The 22,637-nt window shown below is 45.3% G+C and overlaps 1 long non-coding RNA gene across 4 annotated transcripts in view; it reads left to right on the plus strand.

Annotated features, from left to right (window-relative positions):
* LOC137521127 (uncharacterized) overlaps positions 1–22,637 on the plus strand; it is a 56,044-nt gene that overhangs the window by 14,449 nt on the left and 18,958 nt on the right. For 3 of the 4 annotated variants that reach the window (XR_011022046.1, XR_011022048.1, XR_011022047.1), the window contains exons 4-6: positions 3,518–3,602; positions 6,757–6,817; positions 12,620–12,731. This is a non-coding gene — a long non-coding RNA (uncharacterized lncRNA). Of the gene's footprint in view, positions 1–3,517; positions 3,603–6,756; positions 7,637–12,619; positions 12,732–22,637 lie in introns of those variants that run through there. The other variant, XR_011022045.1, reaches the window with a different exon arrangement.

Consider the following 22,637-nt stretch of genomic DNA (forward strand, 5'->3'; position numbering starts at 1 on the left):
GTGTGTGTGTGTGTGTGTGTGTGTGTGTGTGTGTGTGTGTGTGTGTATTAGTGGTTATTAAATGAAGCTGCATTCAGCATCCTCACTAGAAGGAATTTTTTTCCTTAATAACTCCAGGATAACAAACACTAGCCGAGAAAAGTACCAGGGAAAAGTATACCACACACTGGGTCCGTATGGACAAGCCCTATAAGTACATAGACATACAAGCGTATCACTTGTTCAATATAAATTCTAAAATAGATGAACATGGAATCACATAGTTATGTGTTTTCCTCAGATGGGGTTACTGATATAGCTATACAATGAAAGCTGCTAGATATGGAGGTCTTTGCTGATCCCCCACACTCCTGGCGTCGCCTATCAGAGTATGGTGTAGCTATTCCATACAAAATGCACAATCAGACCCCACTGACACTGAAAGATGCACTCCAAAAAACTCCTATCATAAATGATTCATATTACAGCACTTGTACTATAGAGCACGATCCACTTTGTATATACCTCCTTTGCCATTCTGAATGTATGCACTGTTACCTACTGAGAACTCCATATCTGGGCTACTAGTCCCCTACATTTATGATAGGAGTTTTTTGGAGTGCATCTTTCAGTGTCAGTGGGGTCTGATTGTGCATTTTGTATGGAATAGCTACACCATACTCTGATAGGCGACGCCAGGAGTGTGAGGGATCAGCAAAGACCTCCATATCTAGCAGCTTTCACTGTATAGCTATATCAGTAACCCCATCTGAGGAAAACACATAACTATGTGATTCCATGTTCATCTATTTTAGAATTTATATTGAACAAGTGATACGCTTGTATGTCTATGTACTTATAGGGCTTGTCCATACGGACCCAGTGTGTGGTAACTCCAGGATAACCCAGGTTTATTCAAAAGGAAAATGTGACTGCAGTCCCAAAACCTTTGGATTTTTTAAAGACAATCTTTAAAAAATCCAGTCCACATTAACGGTTTCGCTTATGCTATTCCCTGTGGATTCTCAAAGATCACTGGAGATGTCCAATACTGGAGATACTTACCTAAGAAGAGGTGAGCCACTGGATTCTCCAGAAACTTCCCTCATTTTCTTTGAGACCATCACAGTTGCAGGGACCCTCTGAAAGTTTGTGGCTGCGCTCATCTTTGTGTAAGAGTACAGTTGTCCTGCTCATACATGGTGGGGGAGCGGGCTCCACTTTAAGCAAGGAAAAAATAGGTCAAGTTTGCTTTACATAATATTAGTCTTTAGGCCATAAAAGTATAGTTAAGACTTCCAATCTGTTACAGGTTCTTTGGAGTGCTGCTGTGGGAGTTCTTCTCATTAGTATATATGCCGTACCCATGCAAAATCAACCAAGAGGTGCTGGAATTTGTAACGAGTAGTGAACGTATGAATCCCCCCCCCCCCCCCCCCTCCCAAAAGATTCCCCAGGACTAGTGTAAGTGTTTCTTCAAGTTGAGGGCCAGTAAGAGCCTCTCTGGCTGATGTGATTATAAATAGTGTAACACAGGGCTCTTCCTTTCATTGTTTTGTTACTGACCTGAATGAAACCAAACAATACCAAAACTGTCTGGAAGGGGTTCAGTGCTTCATTGCTATCAGCAGACCAGCACGGGGCAATGGACTGTAAAAGGGGCAATAGCTGTTTCTAAAGTGTCCTGAACTCTGGATCACCTTTTTTCTTTTTCTTTATTTATTTATTTATTTTTTCCCCATTTTTTTTTTTTTTTTTTTTTTTAATAAACCTGAAGTCGCATAAAAAACGCAAGTTCGATACTTACCTCAGTAGGGGGAAAGCTCTAGATCATGGGTGCCAACACTTTTTCGGCTTACGAGCTACTCTAAAATTTGCCGAGTCCAGGAGATCTACCAACATTTAGGTAGCTAGGTATAGGTGCTTTCAGTATAGATAGCTAGGTATAGTGTAGTTAGGTGCCTTCATTATATATAGCTAGGTGTAGGGGCCTTCTGTATAGGTAGTCAGGTACAGCATGGTAAGGTGTAGGTGCCTTCAGTGTGTATATATAGCTAGGTGTAGGGGCCTTCTGTATAGGTATCCAGGTACAGTATGGTTGGGTGTCGGTGCCTTCAGTGTATATATAGCTAGGTGTAGTGGCCTTTTGTATGGGTAGCCAGGTACAGTATGGTTGGGTGTCGGTGCCTTCAGTATATATAGCTAGGTGTAGTGGCCTTCTGTATAGGTAGCCAGGTACAGCATGGTTAGGTGTAGTTGCCTTCAGTGTATATATAGCTAGGTGCAGGGGTCTGGGCCACTTACCTCCCTCCAGTTCCAGCGGGGTGGCTGGGGCTTGTCCTGGTCTCCCCTCCTTCAGCCGCGGTTGGAGTGCAAATGGGCGGATAAAGGAACGCTTGGGTGAAGGGGGCGGCAGGCAACGTGCGTGGATGCAGTGTGCCCAGTGCCGCCCCAGCTATGACGTTGCGGCTTCCTCCACCGCCTTTCTCCTATTGGCTACCTATCCTCTCTGCCTCCTCCGATTGACCGGCAGCAGAATCTGACAGCTGCCGACCTCAAAATTTAATGTGACGCGGGCAAATGGCCGCGATCTACCAAATGGGCAGTAGCGATCTACCGGTAGATCGCGATCCACCTATTGGGCACCCCTGCTCTAGATGGTTCTGAGGCTTTCCTGATCTTCCAAAGGCCCTCTCCTACAGCCTTTCGGCTGTGCTCCCCTCCATGTACGCAGGTGCCTGTAGTTGTGTACGTAGGTGCAGGCTCACAGTACTTCCGGCGCCTATGCAGTATCACGGAGCCACTTATGCACAGCTTTTATCTTCGTGCATGCACAGCTTTGTGCTACTGCACAGGCATGGCCGTCCATGTGCCCCTGCTTGTACACTGAGGGGAGCGTGGCCATGCAGAGGAAGAGGGACACAGCTGGCAGCAAAGGTGTCATAAACATCAGGATCCAGAGGCTTCCCCCCTACTGAGGTAAGTATGAGGTTTTTTTTGTTTTTTTTTTAAGCTTTAGGTTTACTTTAAATAAAAATTGTTTGTATGTTCTTCTCTGTAGCATGATTAGCTACTTACCTTTACTTTGTCTCTGTCAGATCCCATTCCTCAGATATTGCCACTTCTTGTTTGTGTCCTCTAAAGGTGCCCATTAACGGTACAATATTTTACTTAGATATGATCCCAGCAAATCTAATGATCACAAGTAATCGGTGGGTAATTATTGATTGTTCCCATAAACTGATTTATTAGTGTGCTTTCTCTCTTCAGTTTCGATTGTAAAATCAAACATTCATATAGACAAAATTCTGTATACCAATTAATCATAGAATTGTCTTATGTTGATTTTCGCCACATACTGGGTGGTTTTCTATACAGTTTGATCTTTAAAAAAATCAGATCGCATGATCACATCCGAGAAAAAGTATTGTACGGTTAATGGGCACCTTTAGGTAGGAAGTTGGAATATCTCAGGAATCTAAGAGCAAGTAGTGGTGGCTAACTGACCTGCTTTCTGCACTCTGTGTTTTACATATAGAATAATGACGCAGTGTTGGCAGCACACACCTGATTACTGACTAAACTTCTCTACCATACTGGAGCGGATCATCTACTGCACACAGGTAGGATCTGTGACATTTGCTTTAATCAATGAAACAGTGCAAAGAGCAAATGTAAAGGACAGGTACCCAAGAAACTTTACCTTCCCCTGTGAATGTAAGATTTAAAGTATACCTGAGCCGAAACTTGGGTACAATTTCATTCCAGAGCAGGAGACTTGGGCGCAGCAGTGAGCTGAAGTTACTTATAAAACACTATAATTCGGGCCTCCAGCAACTGCTGGAAGCTGAATTATTTCATTCCCCACTATCCATGGTGGCCTGGAGGGGGAATAGTATTTAACATCGATGAGAATTTTGCAGAAGCAGGAAAAGCCATACAGGTTGTATCCAGCGCCCAAGTCTCCTGCGCCAATTCCTCTCGTACGCTCGGGTACAAAATTGCATACTTAAGAAGAGGGAAGCCTCTGGATCCTAATCCTTCCCCCTGGGGGCCGAGCACAGACCCTCCTAAGTTCTCTGACGAGGGCTTGTCAGTAATTTGACCAGGGCTGCTCTCTTCTTGAGGCAAAAGAGTGGCCACGCCTGTCTAAGCCGAACCCGCTCATGCACAAGCAGCTCCATGCTACTGTGCAGGTGTGGCCTTGCTTATGCCAAAAGCGTGCAGGCCCCGATCAGCTGGCGGATCAAAGGACAGCAAGGAAGCCTCATTAGGATGCAGAGGATACCCTCTCCTTAGGCTAGTATTATTATTATTATTATTATTATATATATAATTTTTATTTTATTTTTTTAATACATTTTGGCCCTGGGTTCTCCTCATTCTTTTATGTAAGATCTCAGGTGAACATTGGGGTACAGACATCCTGCACTCATTAGACATTTAAAATATTAATTATAAAAACCTGTAGGCCACAAAAATAGGAAATGCATAACGGGTATCTCCTAATTATCACTTCTTTTATCTGTACATAGATTTACATTTTTAAGAACATTTGACACAGGTTTGCTTTAAAGGTGCATTCATATGTACATACTGTTGCCTGCAGGGAATGGGACTCGATCCCCCAGGCGACCGTTCAGGGATGAGTGCTGTACTGACACATGGATAGACCACAGTTTATTGATGCATTCTGTTGCTATGGAAAAGGAGGCGGGACAATAGCATGGGACATGGCAGAGTGGCTTCAAGCAGGAGTGGTAAGCAGAACAATGCAGGCAGCTGAGACAATCTGGCACTATAGATCTCTCAGGGATGCATTGGGGCCACCAGACATACCCTAGATTCTCAGCAGAGGCAACTATGACCAACCACCTCAGCTGAGAACTACGCTGAAATTTAAGAGCCTGTGTATATATATATATATATATATATATATATATATATATATATATATATATATATATATATATATATATATATATATATATATATATATAGTTAGTGAAAACTTAAATTCTCTCATTTAACGTATTGTGCTCTCTGCCCGCTTCTGTCCCCACCTCCGTGAGCTTCCTCCAATCGGAAGCTAAGCCGCAACCTGCGAGGTACTTCCTGGGCCCGAAACTAGAATTGCACGGAAGTGTATTGAAAAAATATGCTTCCACGCATGCGCGTCTCAGCACAAACGCAGAAAATGTTAAAAAAAAAGCTACATCACCATAGACTTACATGACTTCCGGTCACCGTGCTTGCCGACCCCAACTCGCTGTTGTCCGCGCATCACATTGATGATGAAATGAAATCAAAATTTCCAACCTTCCTGACAGAATTTTTTTTTTCAATTTAACTTGAAAAAAAGTTAGAAAACTGATCTACATGTACCATTTTCTGAGCACTTTGGCTCAATGGAAGGTACAGGGAAATCGCAAAATGCTTGAAAAAGTGCTTTTATTAATAAATACATTGTATTTATTTCCGGCTACAAGAGTTCCTTTCCTGACTAACGTCAGGAAGTGAAAATCTTAACTGCTCAGCAAAAGCTCTTAGAGAAGAGCTCACAAAAGTGTTTTTTTAAGCACAGGGAAAAACTCAAATACAACATTGCTAAGAGAAAAAGAGATTTCCGGGAGCAGCTGCTCATAACAGTAAAACTCAACTTTTAATAGACTTCCTTAAAAAGTACTTCCATGCAGCAATAAAATTGTAGATACAGAGAGATACTTATCAAGCACATGCAGTCATAGCGGTGCGGAGGATTGACTCATTCTCCACACCTTTATCTGACTGCATTTGCTTGATAAGTATCTCTCTGTATGTACAATTTTATTGCTGCATGGAAGTACTTTTTAAAGTAAACGGGAACCGCATTTAAAAAAAAAAAAATGAAGCAAATACTTAAGGAGAGGGAAGGCTCTGGGTTGTATAGAGCCTTCCGTCTCCTCTCTCGGGGCTCTCTATCCTGTGCTGGCTCCCCCTGTTTCAATCCCCCACCGAAAGGATATTTGGAAGTCTTCGGGAGCCGTGTCCTCCCAAAGATGTGCGGCTCCATACTGCACAGGTGTGAGCGTGCAAGAGAGTGTGCTTGCGCAGGCGCAATACAGGGCCGCCCTTCTTCAGGAGCACAGGGCTCCCTAAAGTCTCCTTTGGCCAGGTTAAGCAGTATTTGACTAATTTAGTCAAATACTGCTACCAGGCGAGCCAACACCGGAACGACGGGACCAGGAGAGGAGCCGGAAAGCTCTATAGGACCCAGAGCCTTCCCTCTCCTTGGGTATCTATCTCATTTTTTTTTTTTTTTTTTAAAGCGGTTCCCATTCATTTTAAGGAAGTCTATTAAAAGTTGAGTTTTACTGTTATGATGAGCTGCTTCCGGAATTCTATTTTTCTCTTAGCAATGTTGGATAAACTATACATTATTCTGGATGTTGCACCATCATTCTAAATGTTTTTGCAGCTGATATATATAGTGTGCACTCGCTACACCCAACTCCTCTGCTATATTGAAAACTCAATAAATAGCCCAGCGCTTGCGATTGCACTGGCGATTTATAATGTGAACAAAGCCTAAATCAGAAAAGGTGGTGTTCATCAACTAGAACTCATTTCTCAGTCTATCCTAAACATTGGCATGGATATGGCCGTCAAGGACTGGAGTTTAACACCTGTGTTTTACAGCATGGGCATACTGTTGGGTTGCCGAGCAGTTTTGTGTATTAGTATTGATGCTGCTGTATACATCTATAACAAATCCTCACCAGCTATTATATCTTTCAGGATCCTGATGTCATCAGCAGTGAACTTCCTGTAGAAAGTGGCCCAGCTCCAGAAGACAAAGGTAGTACGCTAATGCGCCCAACCAGTTGCAACAGCATGACTCCTATGATTGGTAACCCTTCTCTCCCGGCTATGCTGGACACGCAAACCATGGAACATAAGAGAGCAGATATTCCTGAGGAATTACCGGTGGAAAACCTGGTGGGCTGGAGCCTCAGAGCCCCCACTCTGCAATGTGCTGGTGAAACTCCAGAGGTTTCATGGGCTCCATCAAACCTAATCTCCAGCACAGAGATAAAACCCCAAATGTCCCTCAAACAATACCTCTGGAACCCAACGTCCGGGTCTTGGGTTATGAAGAGCACCTCCTGACGTCCTTAACCATCCTAGTATTCAGCTAGGAGAAGACTCAGGTTCAAACCTTGGGACTGTGGGAGCTTTATCCACCTCAAGCCAGATATTTCAGCATTTCCAAAAACAAGCACCCCCTGGCCACTTTCACTTGTCTCAAGTTAGACTGCAGGCAAAAGAAAAAAAAAAAAAAAAACTTTGTCACCAGTAAACAGTGAACTTTCTAAGAAGTACTGACAAGATAAAGCTGAAGCCAAGAGACCAACATCAACCGCTAATGTTACATATTTCTCAGTTTAACTAGGAACCTCACTGCAACTATCCCTCTAGTAAGGCCCAATTCACATTGGCGTTTTGAGCCAAAAGGATCCAGTGAGCGGATCCGGTCTCCGCTTCACCGGATCCGGATGGCTCAGTCGTGGCCTGGTTCACATAGTGAAAACGGATCTGATCAATGATTGATCAGATGCGTTTTCATTCAGCAAATATATACCTTATTTTCAGTAGTAGCCGGCGGTAGAGGCTTCCTCTTCTTCCGCTGTGACTACACAGTCAGATGACGCGGAAGACGACGGAAGCCTTTACCGCCGGCTACTACTGAAAATAAGGTATGAATAAACCCTCAAACACCCGGCACGTCGGCACATGCCCCCATCCTCTGTGGAACAGTCTGTTTATTCACTAGTTAGAAAAAACGTTCCATTTCTCATTGCCCCAATGCTGCAGTATTTTGTGTCCGGATCCATTCCGCTGGGCAGAACGGTCCGGAAAATTAGGGCCTGCAGCATTTTTTAGATCTGTGGACCGGAACGTATCCGTACCAACGGACGCATGTGAATGGATCCAATCTGTTAACATTGCATCCATTCACATCAGTTCCGTTTGTACAGTATACAGAACGATCCGGAAAAAACGCTAATGTGAACCGCGCCTAAGCCATAGAACTCTATACAAAGAACAGCTTGTCCTGCTGAAACATCTGAGTAACACTGATGATGAGATGCACCTAGGTTTAGAGGACATAAAACAGGGAAAAAATATACTAAACCTGGTGCGTCCATGGTGCAGGGTCATCTTATGGACCTTTTTGCCCCCATTTATTCTGTCCCCCTTGTGCCTTCCTTGTACCTCTTGTGTCGCTTTGTCTCCTTATTTGTCCTCGTCTCCTCATTTATCCCCATGTCCTCCTTCATCTCCATGTCCTCCAGTGTAATTTGTCCTTCTGTGTCATCTGTCTCCCATGCAGCCAGTGCGGTGTGCGCCGCTTTGGTCCGCACATAGCCTTCGACAAGCCTTGGAAAGCTATATACCAATCAGGCAGGGGTGCTGCCCCAGACCCACCAATCACAGCTGCACACTGCTCCCTTTCTTAACTGGAACCGATGATTTTTGTGGGCGAGACCACGGCTCCATCATTGGTGCACTCCCTCCGCAGCAGTAACCAGATGCCACGGTACTTCCTGCTGATTGGAGAGGCATGCACCTATCACGCCATACCTATGATGCCTAAGGGCACCCCTGGCACAGTGTCTGGGACTGGTGGCAGCAGACGCTGCAATATGAAGGAATTTGTGGGGGACACCTGGCGCCAATCCGATTGTGTTATTATTCGGACTATAAGATACACAGACACACTTTAGGGGGAGAAAAGGTGCATCTTATAGTCCGAAAAAATATGGTGCTTTTCATTACATTTAAAAGCGTATTTCAACATTGTAAGCACGTTCACTGGCCAGTTGATGAGCTAACTCTGTTTATATGAGTCTCTAAAGACAACTAAAGAACTACCGTATTTTCCGGACTATAAGACGCACTTTTTCTCCCCCAAGCGTAGGGAGAAAAAGTTCCTGCGTCTTATAGTCCAAAGACAGGGAGTCCCCGACTTGCCGATATTAACCGCTCACCTGCCGCGATGTCGGAGACTCCCTGCACTCACCGGTGTCCTAAACTTTCCCTGCATGAATGCAATTAGCGGCAGCCGCTGTCACTCGCCTCATTGCTGGAGCCTGCGGTGATGAGCTGCTGCCGGCCCCCTCCTGTCCTCGGTGTGTCCGGCGTCTGGATCGATTTCCCCCTCTGTTAATATAACAAGCAGCGGCAGCCGCGGGCATCACATACCTCATCCTTGGAACCCACGTGGTCAGGCGCTTCCCTCTCACATGCCTTCACTCTAGTGCCAGTCGCGTCTGGATGATGATGCCCGCGGCTGCCGCTGCTTGTTGTTTTAACAGAGGGGGAAATCGATCCAGACGCCGGACACACCGAGGACAACACCGAGGACAGGAGGGGGCTGGCAGCGGCTCATCACCGCGGGCTCCAGTGATGAGGTGAGTGACAGCGGCTGCCACTGCCGCTAATTGCATTCATGCAGTAGGACATAGAGGGGGACATCAGGAAGACAGGAGGCAGCCAGAAGCTCATCACTGCGGGCTCCAGCGATGAAGTGAGTGATGGAGGGGGACATCAGAAGGGCACAAAGGGATACATATTAAGGACTTGAAGGGGGGCAAATGGAGGACTTAAAGAGGGATATTTAGAGGACACTCTGGGAAAAATCTGGACACAAAGTGGGACATTTGGAGGACACGAAGGGGAAAATCTGGAGGACACAAAGGGGATATGACATTGATACAAATGTCCCCCCCCCCCCAATGTTTGCCCTCTAAACCTAGGTGCGTCTTATAGTCTGAAAAATACGTAAGTTCTTTGATTAAAATATACCTGAGGCAAAATGTGAAATGAGATAAACGGGTATGTGCAGTACAAAATACTAATAACCAGGCTGTTTTACCTGCATTATTTTGTTGCCTGAAAAAGTTAATTTCTAGGCATGTAAGTGAGAGATTTTGTCTTGCCAGTAGATTGTTGGGTATATAGTAAACATCAACGATAAGCAAATTACAGACATAAGTTTCCTGGGAGAATACAACTTCTGAGGGCAGGGATAAATAAAATACATGAACTATTGATCTTTTTCTAACTTTGAGACACTTAATAGGCTGACACTGATTAGAGACTGTGAGGGCGCGATTCCACTAGAGCGGCGCGCGTCTGCGAGACGCGAACCGGCTCTTCCGAGTCTGCGGGGAAAGCACACGAATCCCATCAGCCGTGCCATGCACGGCTATGGGATCCGCAGCCTCCCGCGCCGATTCGGATGGAAAAGCCGGCCGTATCGCTAGTGGTAGCGATTCGGCCGGCGTTACTATTGCACCCTATTGCAGAGTTTCCCCGCACTATTCGTCTGCGGGGAAACTCTGCGGATTCGCGGCGGTTTCCGCTCAAGTGGAAACGCGCCCTAAAACATTCAACCTACTTTGTAGATGTTTAACCTGCTCCCGACCACCTAACGCCGATTGGCGGTAGCAGTGTAGCTTTCTGGGGACCACCAAAAGGAGTCATCTCGCTTCTTGAGAGATTAGCAGGGAACAAGCGCCCTCATGAGCCTGTGTTCCCTGCACTACGCAGAGGGGGTCACCGCAATCAGCCTGCCAGCTCAGATTAAAAAAAAAAAAAAAAAAAAAAAAAAAAAAGGTAAAACGTACAGTGCTTTGGTCTAGCTAACAATCTAATCCTTATCGTAGGCATACTGTATGCCTATGTATGCATCATGTAATGTGTGAATGGTAGTGTAGGGCCAAATTAGGAGGGGAAGGGGGAGGTATATAAAAAAATAAACATTTTGCTCTTTAACCGTTATGTTTACTACTCCTAAAAATAACTTTATTTCATCACTTTTATTTTTACCTCAGGTTCACTTTAAAAGCTTCAAAGATAAAACAGTTAGGATGTGTCAGTATTTTTTGTCAGAGTAATTAAAAAAAAAGTCAGATTCTGATACATTAAATTCACTCCATAATCCACAGTGATTTCTATAGCAACCTTGTTGTCTGTACAGTTTTCTAAAAAAATGTGTGGGCTAATTCTATTAACACCTTGTGGGGTATTCCTTTAACCATCCTGTGCTAATAGACAAGCAGCTTTGGTGATCATCACTAAAGCACATGAAGGCCTCGATTCACTAACCGGCACTAAGCCGGTTAGGTGGCCTTAGCAGTTAGTGGGCGCAAACCACAGTGTTAGGTGGTTTGCCCACAGGACCACCCACATCGCGCGCAGTAATAGTGCACGGTGCAACGATAACATCGCACACGCTGCCTTGTCAGCGCATTTGTTTTCGACGCACTGGGTGCGACATTATCATCGCACTGCGCACTATTACTGTCCCGCCGCGCGCGATGTGGGTGGTCTTGTGCGCTATGTAGCTTTGAGGGACTATTAGTGCCCGCAAAGCTACTTATGGGGCACGAAATGGCTGTTCACTCCGGCGCTATCACTTAGCGCCGGTTAGTGAATTAAGCCCTAAGTGTCCAAATCACCAGAAATGCTCCCTTCATTTCAGGTACATTAGAAGACATAACATGAATGGTTTATGTGCAAATGACATGAATTGATGTAACCCCAGTAAGATTTACCATCAGCATAAAATGGATGTTACACAAATACATAACTAGCGGTCACGTCTTACAGGGAACCTTAACATAGGGATATGGAAGTTTCCTTTTAAACAATACCAGTTGTTTGTCAGTTCTGCTGATCTCTTTGGCTAGAGTAGTGGCTGAATTACACACCTGAAACAAGCATGCAGTTAATCCAGTCTGACTTCATTCAGAGCGCCTGATCTGCATGTTTGTTGAGGGGCTGTGACTAACTGTATTAGAGACACAGGATCAGCGGGAGAGTCAGGCAACTGGTATTATTTTAAAAGGAAAAATCCATATCCTTCTCAGTTTAGGTTCCCTTTAAGTCCAGATACAAAATGGCTACTACTGCTGTGAGTAGACAGCGGTCCTTTTAAAATTACGTTGCAATGAAATGAATTATGTTTGGTTAAGGTGGTTGTTGTCAAGAGATGGAACTATTGTAATAATATAAATAAATGTTCCTCTATACACTAAATATCTTGTTTATTTTAATTTTATTTTGGTAAACCCAATCCTATTTTTCCATTTTGATAGTTATTGTAAACGTAACAGTGTGCTGATGGCATGCAGTATTTTAGACTACCCGCAAACTTGTAGTGAAAATGGCACAATAAATACAATTCCTCATTTTTTACAATATTCATTTAGACAGTGTTTGCCCACTTTTAAAATCTTTCCTCACCCCGATTTACATTCTGACATTTATCAAAGGGGGCTACTGTTTAGGGCTGAAACCCACTAGCAGCCTTTTCTAAGCGCTAGTGGTTTCTTAGCTAATACAATGCTATGGGGAATTTAAAAAAAAAATCATATTGCTCAAGTGGGATCACACCCATAGCATTACATTAGCGTGAGCTTTTCAAATCCTAAGCGCTTAGAAATTGCTTAGTAACGTACTGCTAGTAGGTTCCAGGCCTTAGTCCTGCCAGCTGATCTCTGCTGAATGTTTGTTTACTGAAAGGTCTATGCACAGAGGGAGATACTGCTTGCCTTACAGTTGAAAAAATACGTTCTTTCTCTTAACGCAGCGAGGATCACAGACAGCAAATTATCAGGACCATGGTCATGACATCACATTGTGGGAGTGGTTTCACTGCAATATCAGTCATACAGACACCCTTGGTGATCTATTTGAAAAAGGTAAAGATTTCTCATGATAAATGGGTTATTGCCTACTGATTGGCATGAAGTTCAATCCTTGGTTAAAGTTCCTCTTTAAAAAAAACTGTAATGACATACCATGGGTAGGGAACCTATGGCTCGGGAGCCAGATGTGGCTCTTTTCAGGGCTACATCTGGCTCACAGTTAGGCGTTGATTTACTAAGCTACACTGCTCAAGCAGCGTTTTGCTATTCCCAATGTGAATCGGGCCTAAACGATCTTTTGAAGCAAAAAAAAATAGTACAGTTTAAGACCCTGCCTTATTTTCAGGGAACACGTGTCAGAAGCATTTCTGATGTGGAAACCAGGATAAATAATGGTTATACTGCATAATTTATTACATTCTGCTACTGTATATGTCAGGGGTCAGGAGCCATAAACGCCACATTTTAAAATGTAATTCTGTGAAAGCCATACAATAGATTTCAAACTGGGATATACCCATACGAGAAATACCCACTAACAGCTTGTACAATTAGCTAGCTGACGTGGGGTTTGGTTCACTTTGTTGGACGAGATCCTTACACTTTGATTGGCCCAACAGGCTATCACTTTACAGGCAGCCTATTGGGCCAATCAAAGTGCGGGGATCTCGTCGGGGTCAGCCATACATCCCTGATATTACAATTAAAGGGCTTCTGTGGGGGAGAGGGGGAGGTTGACCGCCCCTCTCCTCCAGAGCCCCTCCCCCCCTTCCCCCCCCCCCATACCATGGACCATGTGGGCTGGTATAGCTCAGGGTGCGAAGCCCCACGTGGCCGGGACTCCACATTCTGGCTACCCCAGCCTGCATGGGAGACAAGGAGTTGAGGAGGCTTGGAAGGGGGGACCCCACGCTGTCTGTTTTCATGAAATGTATACAATATGTATACAGAACTCGGAATGCAGTAACCTGTACTGCAGCAGTATCATTTTACACAGTTTAACAAACATTTTTCCTATGAAACTTTGAAATCTACTTGCTCAAAAACTATAAGGTCTTTTCACAAATTTTTTTTTTACCATGTTCGTATTCATCTGCTTAATATACATGCCAAATTTGGTGATGATAGCATGTACAGAGGCTTTACAATTAACCGCATAAGTTGGTACTATTGACTTTAATAGAAATGCACTCGGAACACGAAATTCGGTTTTCGCATGCGGTACACGAAATATCGACGAAATCGGAATTCAGCTGTTCCGATCAGCTCTAGCAACTATACTAGCTATCTATACTGGGAGGCACATATACTGAGGGCAACTATAATAGCTATCTATACTGAGAGGCATCTATACCTATACTGGGGGCAAGTATACTGTCTACATATACGGGAGGCACCTATACTGGCTACATCTGCTAGAGGCACCTACCTGGCTAGTCTACACTGGGGGCAACTATACTGGCTACCAATGCTGAAGGCACCTACCTGGCTAACCTATCCTGGGGGCAACTATACTGGCTACCAGTACTGGAGGCAGCTACCTGACTAACCTATACTGTGGGCACCAATAGCTGGCCAGTTTTGGGTATTGGCTGGCCAGACCCCAAATTTTTTGGGTTCTGGCCGTATCATACTTTAACTTCAAAGTGTACCAGAGCCAAAGCTTGAGTACAAAATTAGATACTTATCTTGAGAGAAAAGCCTCAGGATCCTATTGAGGCTTCCCTCGCTACTCCGTTGTCCCCCGTTGCTGAGCGCGTCCCCCGAAAGATTAGCGGCAAGGAAATAATTTTGTAATTCTGTCATACGGTGGTTTTTGTAGGCAGTTATCATACCGTCATATTTCATACCGTTGGAACCCTAGTTGGCTTACACCCGTATAAAAAACAGTATGCTGCCAGCATGACACGTATCGCATGTACAAACATACATCCGTTCCTAAATGATGGAATGGCTGTGGGGCACGACACATGTAAGCCAACACAAAGCTTTTTGTATTCCAAGTTTACGCAGTGCCGGGGAATTCATCTACTATTGAAGATTTATATGACAAAACATCACTGCAACCTCAAATATCATTTCTGATCATCTTCCATCCTTTTTTTTTGCTAAAATTGGAAAAAGAAATGCATAGCAGTAGCACTACTAAAGATGGTAAGTAGAGCCCTGACCAGCTATGATGGCTAGAGGCCCACAGGAATAGGGACCTATGAGGCATTTCCCTCCTAACCTCCTCGCTAGCCCATCCACATGGTAATGATTCTGGGAATGATGAGGTACTTTGCAAGAGACACTAGCAAAACGTACCCCTTCCTTGAGCATGACATAAGGACAAGAAGATCCTAAAAAGTACCTCACCACTCACAAATAACCAATTAGAATATGAATCAGTCTTTATTAATACAAATATTGCACATAAAAACACTTAAAATCCAGATGCATGAGATGTAGCGTTCAAAATGAGTATCAACAAATAATGATAATATTGATCATCCCAATAAATACAGATAAATGATATGGCCCTATGACTCCAAGGTAGCCAACATATGGTTCAAACACTATTGAAAGTGCAATGCAATATATGCATAAATTATGCCAGCACTTCCACTATAAAGTGCAATGTGCTAAAGCCGCATCTACACGAGTAGATGCGGCCGCGATGCTCCTTATCAATCGAGCCGCTGATGCGGCTCGATTGATAAGATCCGACAGGACGGATCTCCGCACCGCCGATTCCCTGCTCGCTCCCCGCGAGGGGACAATGGCAGGGAATCGTGCGGGAGATAAGCGGCGCCGGCGGGGACGAGTGGGCACGAGCGGGGAATCGAATGCGGCGCACGCGCGGCGAGCGGGGACGCGGCGGGCACGCGGAAGAGGCACGCTGCAATATGGCATGGTGTAGATGGGGCTTAAGAAAATATATATATCATGGATAATGTGCAATAGGATGAGAATGAATCCCAAAAGTATAAGTGAAATATAAATGGTGAGAAAAACCAAGAATCCAAAAGGGACATGAATGAAAATAGGAAAGATAGTGAAGACAAGGGAAGGTAGTAGCTGGACAGAGGTGTGAGGGAGCTTACTGAGGAGAGTTGGGCATGACTTCTGACCACCACGCAAGGGCAATGTAAGTCAATGGGGACTTACAATAGACACAAGGCTGCCCCAAACTCTGCAGTGCATTGCCGCATGATCTGTACCTACCTCATGGATTATGCAACAATGCAAGTGTATGATGCCACGGTAAGTGTGAATCCCCGACTGCAGCAGTAATGCTGCACATAGGCACAGAGCGATGAAATTCCAGTGATGTACTTCCTGTCCAGCAGGCAGTACATCACTGAGTGGGGGAAGCACTACACCTATTACCCTGTCGGTGCACTTTGGCGCAGTGTAATATGCATGGGAAATTGGTGTGCCCTGAGCTCTCCTGCTGCAATGGCCTTGATTCACTAAGGCCTCTTTTCCATGGACAGTTGATAGGCAGTGAAATGCCTCTCAAATGCTTGCTGCTGCTGCCTGGCAACTGCTTGCTGAGCACGCAGTTCAACTGTCCGTGGAAAAGAGGCCTAAAGCTACTGCGCACAAACAGTGCAGGGTATTATTAGCACACGTGCAGTCCTGTCAACATAGTGTGCGCTTAATTTACACGAGATGCTTCTAACTGCGGTGCAATGTGCTTGTAGTGCCACTGCTACAGTGGATTATGGCGGTGGCGCTGTGAGCACATTGCGCAGAAGTTAAAAGCATTGTGCATAAGTTAAGAGCGCACACTACACTGACTGGACCTCGTGCTAATAATAACTGGTGCTGTTTGTGCACAGTAGCTTTAGTGAATCAAGGCCTGTATATCAAATTAGCCTTCAAGGGGCCCTGGGATTTGGGGGGGGATAGAAGAAATTCATACATACCTGGGGCTTCCTCCAGCCTCCTTCGGCCTGATCCGTCCCTCGCCGCTGTCCTCCTCCTTTGATCTCGGGGATGGATGGGAGTCCCAGTCCCTCAACTCTTTTGCACCCAGGCTTCTGATCACTGGGGTGGGAAGGAGTGGGGGCACCTGCCTGACCCTCTACTCTTTTGTTACTGTGAGGAGCAGAGGCGCCAATGAGGTATAAAATCAATTAAAAAACGTTTAAAATTGGGGGGTTAATGATGGACTTACCTCCCTACAAAAGAAGACACAATAATGTGTAATATACAAGGCAAAAATAGGCGCAACTCTAATGGTGGCCACACACCATACAATTTGTTAAATATCTGTTCAATTTAAGAATTGCAATCAATTTTTCTGACTGATTGTAACATTTCAAAAATATGACCAATGTACCACACACCTTTGTTTCATTTGTTCCCCAATTATGAAAAAAATGATTGGATACTCTGACAAAATTAGGGTATATATATTTATAAATTGGCAATCTAACACACATCATACAATCTTTAAAAAGATTGAAGAAAAATATCTGGCATTCCGGATCGATAAAAATCGAAGAAAATGGGAAATCCGATCATTTTTTTCAGTCGAATGAAAAAAAAAAGCTTTCGATTTTTTTCAGGAGATCCGATCGTTTTTATTGAATTACCGTAAAATCGGGTCATTTTATTGTATCGTGTGGCCACCTTAACCACTTGCCAACCGCACACTCATACCGTGCGGCGGCAAAGTGGTAGCTGGAGGACCAGCGACGCACATCTGCGTCGCCAGGTGCCTCCCTAATTAATCAGGAAAGGCCGCTCGCGCGAGCGGCCGTTTCCTGTTATATCACGGAGTGGGTCTCCGTGAATAGCCTGCGAGCCGCTAATCGCGGCTCGCAGACTAAATTTAAACGCAGGAGACGTTTGTCTCCTTTGTTTACATTGAACGGCGCAGCGTAAGGCAGATCGACGATCCCCGGCCAATCAGCGGCCGGGGATCGCCGCCATGTGACAGAGGACATCCTGTCACAGGCTGCACAGGACGAATAGCGTCCTTTGCAGCCCCTATCACCAGGGGGGACAGGTAGGAGAGGGAGGGGGGGAATTTTGCCGTGGAGGGGGGCTTTGAGGTGCCCCCCCGCAACATGCCAGCCAGCAGGAGCGATCAGACCCCCCCTGCACATCATCCCCATAGGGGGGGAAAAGGGGGGCGATCTGATCGCTCTGCATGCCACCTGATCTGTGCTGGGGGCTGCAGAGCCCACCCAGCACAGATCACAAAAAACAGCGCTGGTCCTTAAGGGGGGGGGGGGTAAAGGCTGGGTCCTCAAGTGGTTAAGAATGTGTATATGTGGTATAGTGCCTCTGTATACCACATATAGACACACTTAGAGTTGCTCCTTTTTGTATTTTTGTAAAGTTCAAGTGCGGAGATGGCACACCTTACCCAAGATGTGGGTGCTATGGCCTGTGGATACTGAGCCCCAGCATCCAGAATTCAACAGCAAGGTACAAAGGTCCAGGTCAGCACACCTTTTTCAAGATAAGAATTTTCTCAATTTATTGCTCCATAAGCACGTGAAAACATGACAATTGTTTCGGGGCAACGGCGGGTCCCCTTCTTCAGAAAGTGCAAACAAACAGTTTGTTTGTTTGCACTTTCTGAAGAAGGGGACCCGCCGGGCCCCGAAACAATTGTCATGTTTTCACGTGCTTATGGAGCAATAAATTGAGAAAATTCTTATCTTGAAAAAGGTGTGCTGACCTGGACCTTTGTACCTTGCTTTTGTATTTTTGAGGAAGCGGGCATGAGACTCGCAAAACGCGTTGCAGATCTTTTGGAGTAAGAAATAAATGTAATTTGTCTATTACACATTATTGTGTCTTCATTTGTGGGGAGGTAAGTCTCCCCCCCCCCCAATTTTAAACCGTTTTTAACTTATTTTATACTTCATTGGTGACTCTGTTCCTCAAAATGATCTTTTACCCACCCGTTGGATGGGTGTTACTACCCTTTTCAATCTACGGAAAGCGACATCTTAGCCCGAGTGGGGACGGGAAAAATTCCCTATTGGTGTATTCAGTGTTTGCCTAGCTCGGCAACCTGTGTTTGTGAGTATACTAATCTATCAATTAATAACCTGTATAGCATTGATTTTGCATTATTGGGGCTCCTGAATCTTCCTTTTTGTCTCTACTCTTTTGTAACCATGCATTTATTGCAAGGGTCATTCACCCCGGATGGCCTTATGTGCTTCCCAGCTTCCATTTGTAGATTGAAAGGACCATAAACCGTTCATGCAGAGTCGTTCTAGGTACAAAAGTTATCAAAAATACTTTATTGACACAAATACAAAAAGAGGGTTTCCAAAAAATTACTCTGTGAGACGCTCCTTATAGATATGCAAATATCTTCCAAAACAGGAATATAACAACTTAGTGCTACAGAAAAGGCAGGCAAGGACACGTTCGTTTCGGGCAAGGCCCTTCGTCAGGCCCAATATATAAAGCACTGTTAGTCCTGGGGGAAATGCAAGGCAGGAGCGCCAGAGACTGGGAAAATGCAAGGCAGGAGCGCCAGAGACTGGGAAAAACATCTGCAGCAACCAGATGTAAAAGACACGATCCTGAGGGCTGGTAAAAAAAAACCACACAGCTGCTACATCAGCTTCCATTCAAGTGAATGAAGCTGAGAATTTGCACTTTCGGGCAATTATGATTGGTGATCCAAGTATTTAGAGTCCCTTAGATAAGCCAGCTGCCCAAAAGGAAAACCCTTTTAGCCAATAGGATCTTAAGCAAAGCCACCACGTCAAGGAGGACTCTTTAAGAGTGGGTCCTTCACTACACTATGATAGCCTATGCCAGAGGTTCCCAACCGGTGTGCCGCGACACATTCATGTGTCACGGCAGCACCAGCTATGTGTCGCCGCTCTCTGCTCCCCCTGCTCGTCTCCCCCGCAGATCGCCCTTCTCAGGACTACAAGAAAATGGCCGCCGCCGTTCACATTTGCAGACATGCGGCGGCCATTTTCTTGTAGATGTACACTAACTACAGGCAGAGGGCGGAGGCAGCGCATCGAGGACGGAGCCACGGTGCGAATGAGTGGCTCAGGGAGGAGAAGGGGCGGAGTGGTGGCTATGGAGGAGTGAGTTAGGGCGGGGATCCCCAACCTGCCTGTGGTCCGCAGGACGGCCGCAGGATTGTCCTCTTCCCTTCCTGGGGCGCTATACTGGGGCACTATATTAGCTATCCTGGGGCACTATACTGGCTATACTGGGGCACTATACTAGCTATCCTGGGGCAATATACTAGCTGTCCTGGGGCACTATACTGGCTATCCTGGGGCACTATACTGGCTATACTGGAGCACTATACTGGCTATACTGGAGCACTATACTGGCTATACTGGGGCACTATACTGGCTATACTGGGGCACTATTCTGGCTATACTGGGGCACTATCCTGGCTATACTGGGGCACTATTCTGGCTATACTTGGGCACTATACTGGGGCACTATACTAGCTATCCTGGGGCACTATACTGGCTATACTGGGGCACTATACTAGCTATCCTGGGGCACTATACTAGCTATCCTGGGGCAATATACTGGGGCACTATACTGGCTATCCTGGGGCACTATACTGGCTATCCTGGGGCACTATACTGGCTATACTGGAGCACTATACTGGCTATACTGGGGCACTATTCTGGCTATACTGGGGCACTGTACTAACTATACTGGGGCACTGCAGCATCAGCAGATTGTTTCTGAGCCCCTCATTGTGCCTGCAGCATCAGCAGATTGTTACTGAGCCCCTCATTGTACCTGCAGCACCAGCAGATTGTCACTGAGCCCCTCGTTGTGCCTGCAGCACCAGCATATTGTCACTGAGCCCCTCATTGTGCCTGCAGCACCAGCAGATTGTCACTGAGCCCCTCATTGTGCCTGCAGCACCAGCAGATTGTCACTAAGCCCCTCATTGTGCCTGCAGCATCAGCATATTGTCATTGAGCCCCTTATTGTGCCTGCAGCACCAGCAGATTGTTACTGAGCCCCTCATTGTACCTGCAGCATCAGCAGATTGTTACTGAGCCCCTCATTGTGCCTGCAGCATCAGCACATTGTTACTGAACCCCTCATTGTGCCTGCAGTATCAGCAGATTGTTACTGAGCCCCTCATTGTGCCTGCAGCATCTGCAGATTGTTACTGAGCCCCTCATTGTGCCTGCAGCATCAGCAGATTGTTACTGAGCCCCTCATTGTGCCTACAGCATCAGCACATTGTTACTGAGCCCCTCATTGTGCCTGCAGCATCAGCACATTGTTACTGAGCCCCTCATTGTGCTTGCTGCATCAGCACATTGTTACTGAGCCCCTCATTGTGCCTGCAATATCAGCAGATTGTTACTGAGCCCCTCATTGTGCCTGCAGCATCATCAGATTGTTACTGAGCCCCTCTTTTCTATCATACGGGACGTGTCATGTATATCTGAATGTTTGGCATGATGTGACGTGTCCCGGATATCTGAATGTTTGTCGTGATGTGTCACGACCTGGAAAAGGTTGGGAACCACTGGCCTATGCTGTCTGGTGCTAGTTACCCTAATACCATCATTACTATATCTCCTGCTCCAATATAACTTGTAGTTAGGTCTGTCTACAAGAGTATCCCTGATCTAATCTAAATCTCATCAATGTGCGTACCCCTTCCCTACTGTTAATCTGTATAAGATGTTTAAAGCAATAACATGAACTATTGCACAGGACAGAAGGAAAACAAATAGAATTGTTCCCTATCCGTATTTAGATAGAGTTGCCTGTCTAATTCCCCTTCATCTTTGTCTAAGCACAATTTGTAATTTGTTCCATGAGCTGTATCGACTGCCTGCCACGGCAGAGAGGTCATTGGTAAACACAGGATGTTAACAATATGTCTGCTTCCATGAAAGCAGGAAGTAGAAACAGTGCAGATTTATTTCAGGATTTTTATCAGCTATAACAAAGAAATGTTCTTTAATAAGTTTATTATGCTGTTGTGTATCTTTTAGAGCAAAGAGGATGTTCTGAGTTCAGGTTAAGGTGAAAACAACCTGTGGACTGAAGTAGTTAAAGGGAATCTTAACTCAAAATTTAAAAAAGAATTTCACTTAAGGGTAGTACACACTAGCAATTTTGATTGGCCAATGATTGGTCAATTTTACCACCTCCATGTAGTATGAGGGCCAAACAGATTTTCAATTCTATGCAGATTATATAGGTAAATGGTCATACTACATGGAGGTGGTAAAATTGACCAATGATTGGCCAATCAAAATTGCTAGTGTGTACTAGGCTTAACCCCCCTGTTCCCTCGACATTCTGGAACGATGCTCCGGTCCCCCGCAGCAGCTAAGTTTTCTTTTTCGGCAACTGAACAGTCGCCAAACCACTGTGCCTGCATGGCCTTGGTCGTGCGCATCCTCGGTATTACTCATGTTGCCGTCCCTGTCTTGTGCATGCAGAGAAATCTCGTACTGTGCATGCGCATGACACGGATGGCAATATGAGCGAGGATGTGCACGACCAGGGCTGCGCACGCACCGTGGCTCTGTGAATGCCGAAAACGAAACTTAGCTGCTGCAGGAAACAGGAGCATTGTCCCAGGACATTGAGGGCACACGGTGGCTGTAGGGGCTGGCAGAAGCTCCAGGTAAGTGAAACTTTTTTTTTTTTTTTTACTTAAGGCTTACATTTTGCTCACCTCCAGGTTCACAGCCAGACGCATACGACTGTTTGGAGGCAGAACTTACCATGGCGATTTGGGGGCAAAGTGTTGTGCCGATCTGGGGGCGTGGCTTCACAGTGGCCATGCATCCCTACTGATGGGAACATTGTGGCAAAGGCAAGACCTGGAAAAGACCCTGACCAGTATTGTATAATTTATACCAAATGGCATTCACAGCAGTTTTTTTTTTAAGTCTGCATCAGCCCATGACGAGTGTCAAAAAAAATTACTACTCATAGAAATCTACTTACATCCATTCTAAAGCAACCGTG

Source organism: Hyperolius riggenbachi, chromosome 6 (assembly GCF_040937935.1).
Source record: "Hyperolius riggenbachi isolate aHypRig1 chromosome 6, aHypRig1.pri, whole genome shotgun sequence".
NCBI lineage: Eukaryota > Metazoa > Chordata > Amphibia > Anura > Hyperoliidae > Hyperolius > Hyperolius riggenbachi.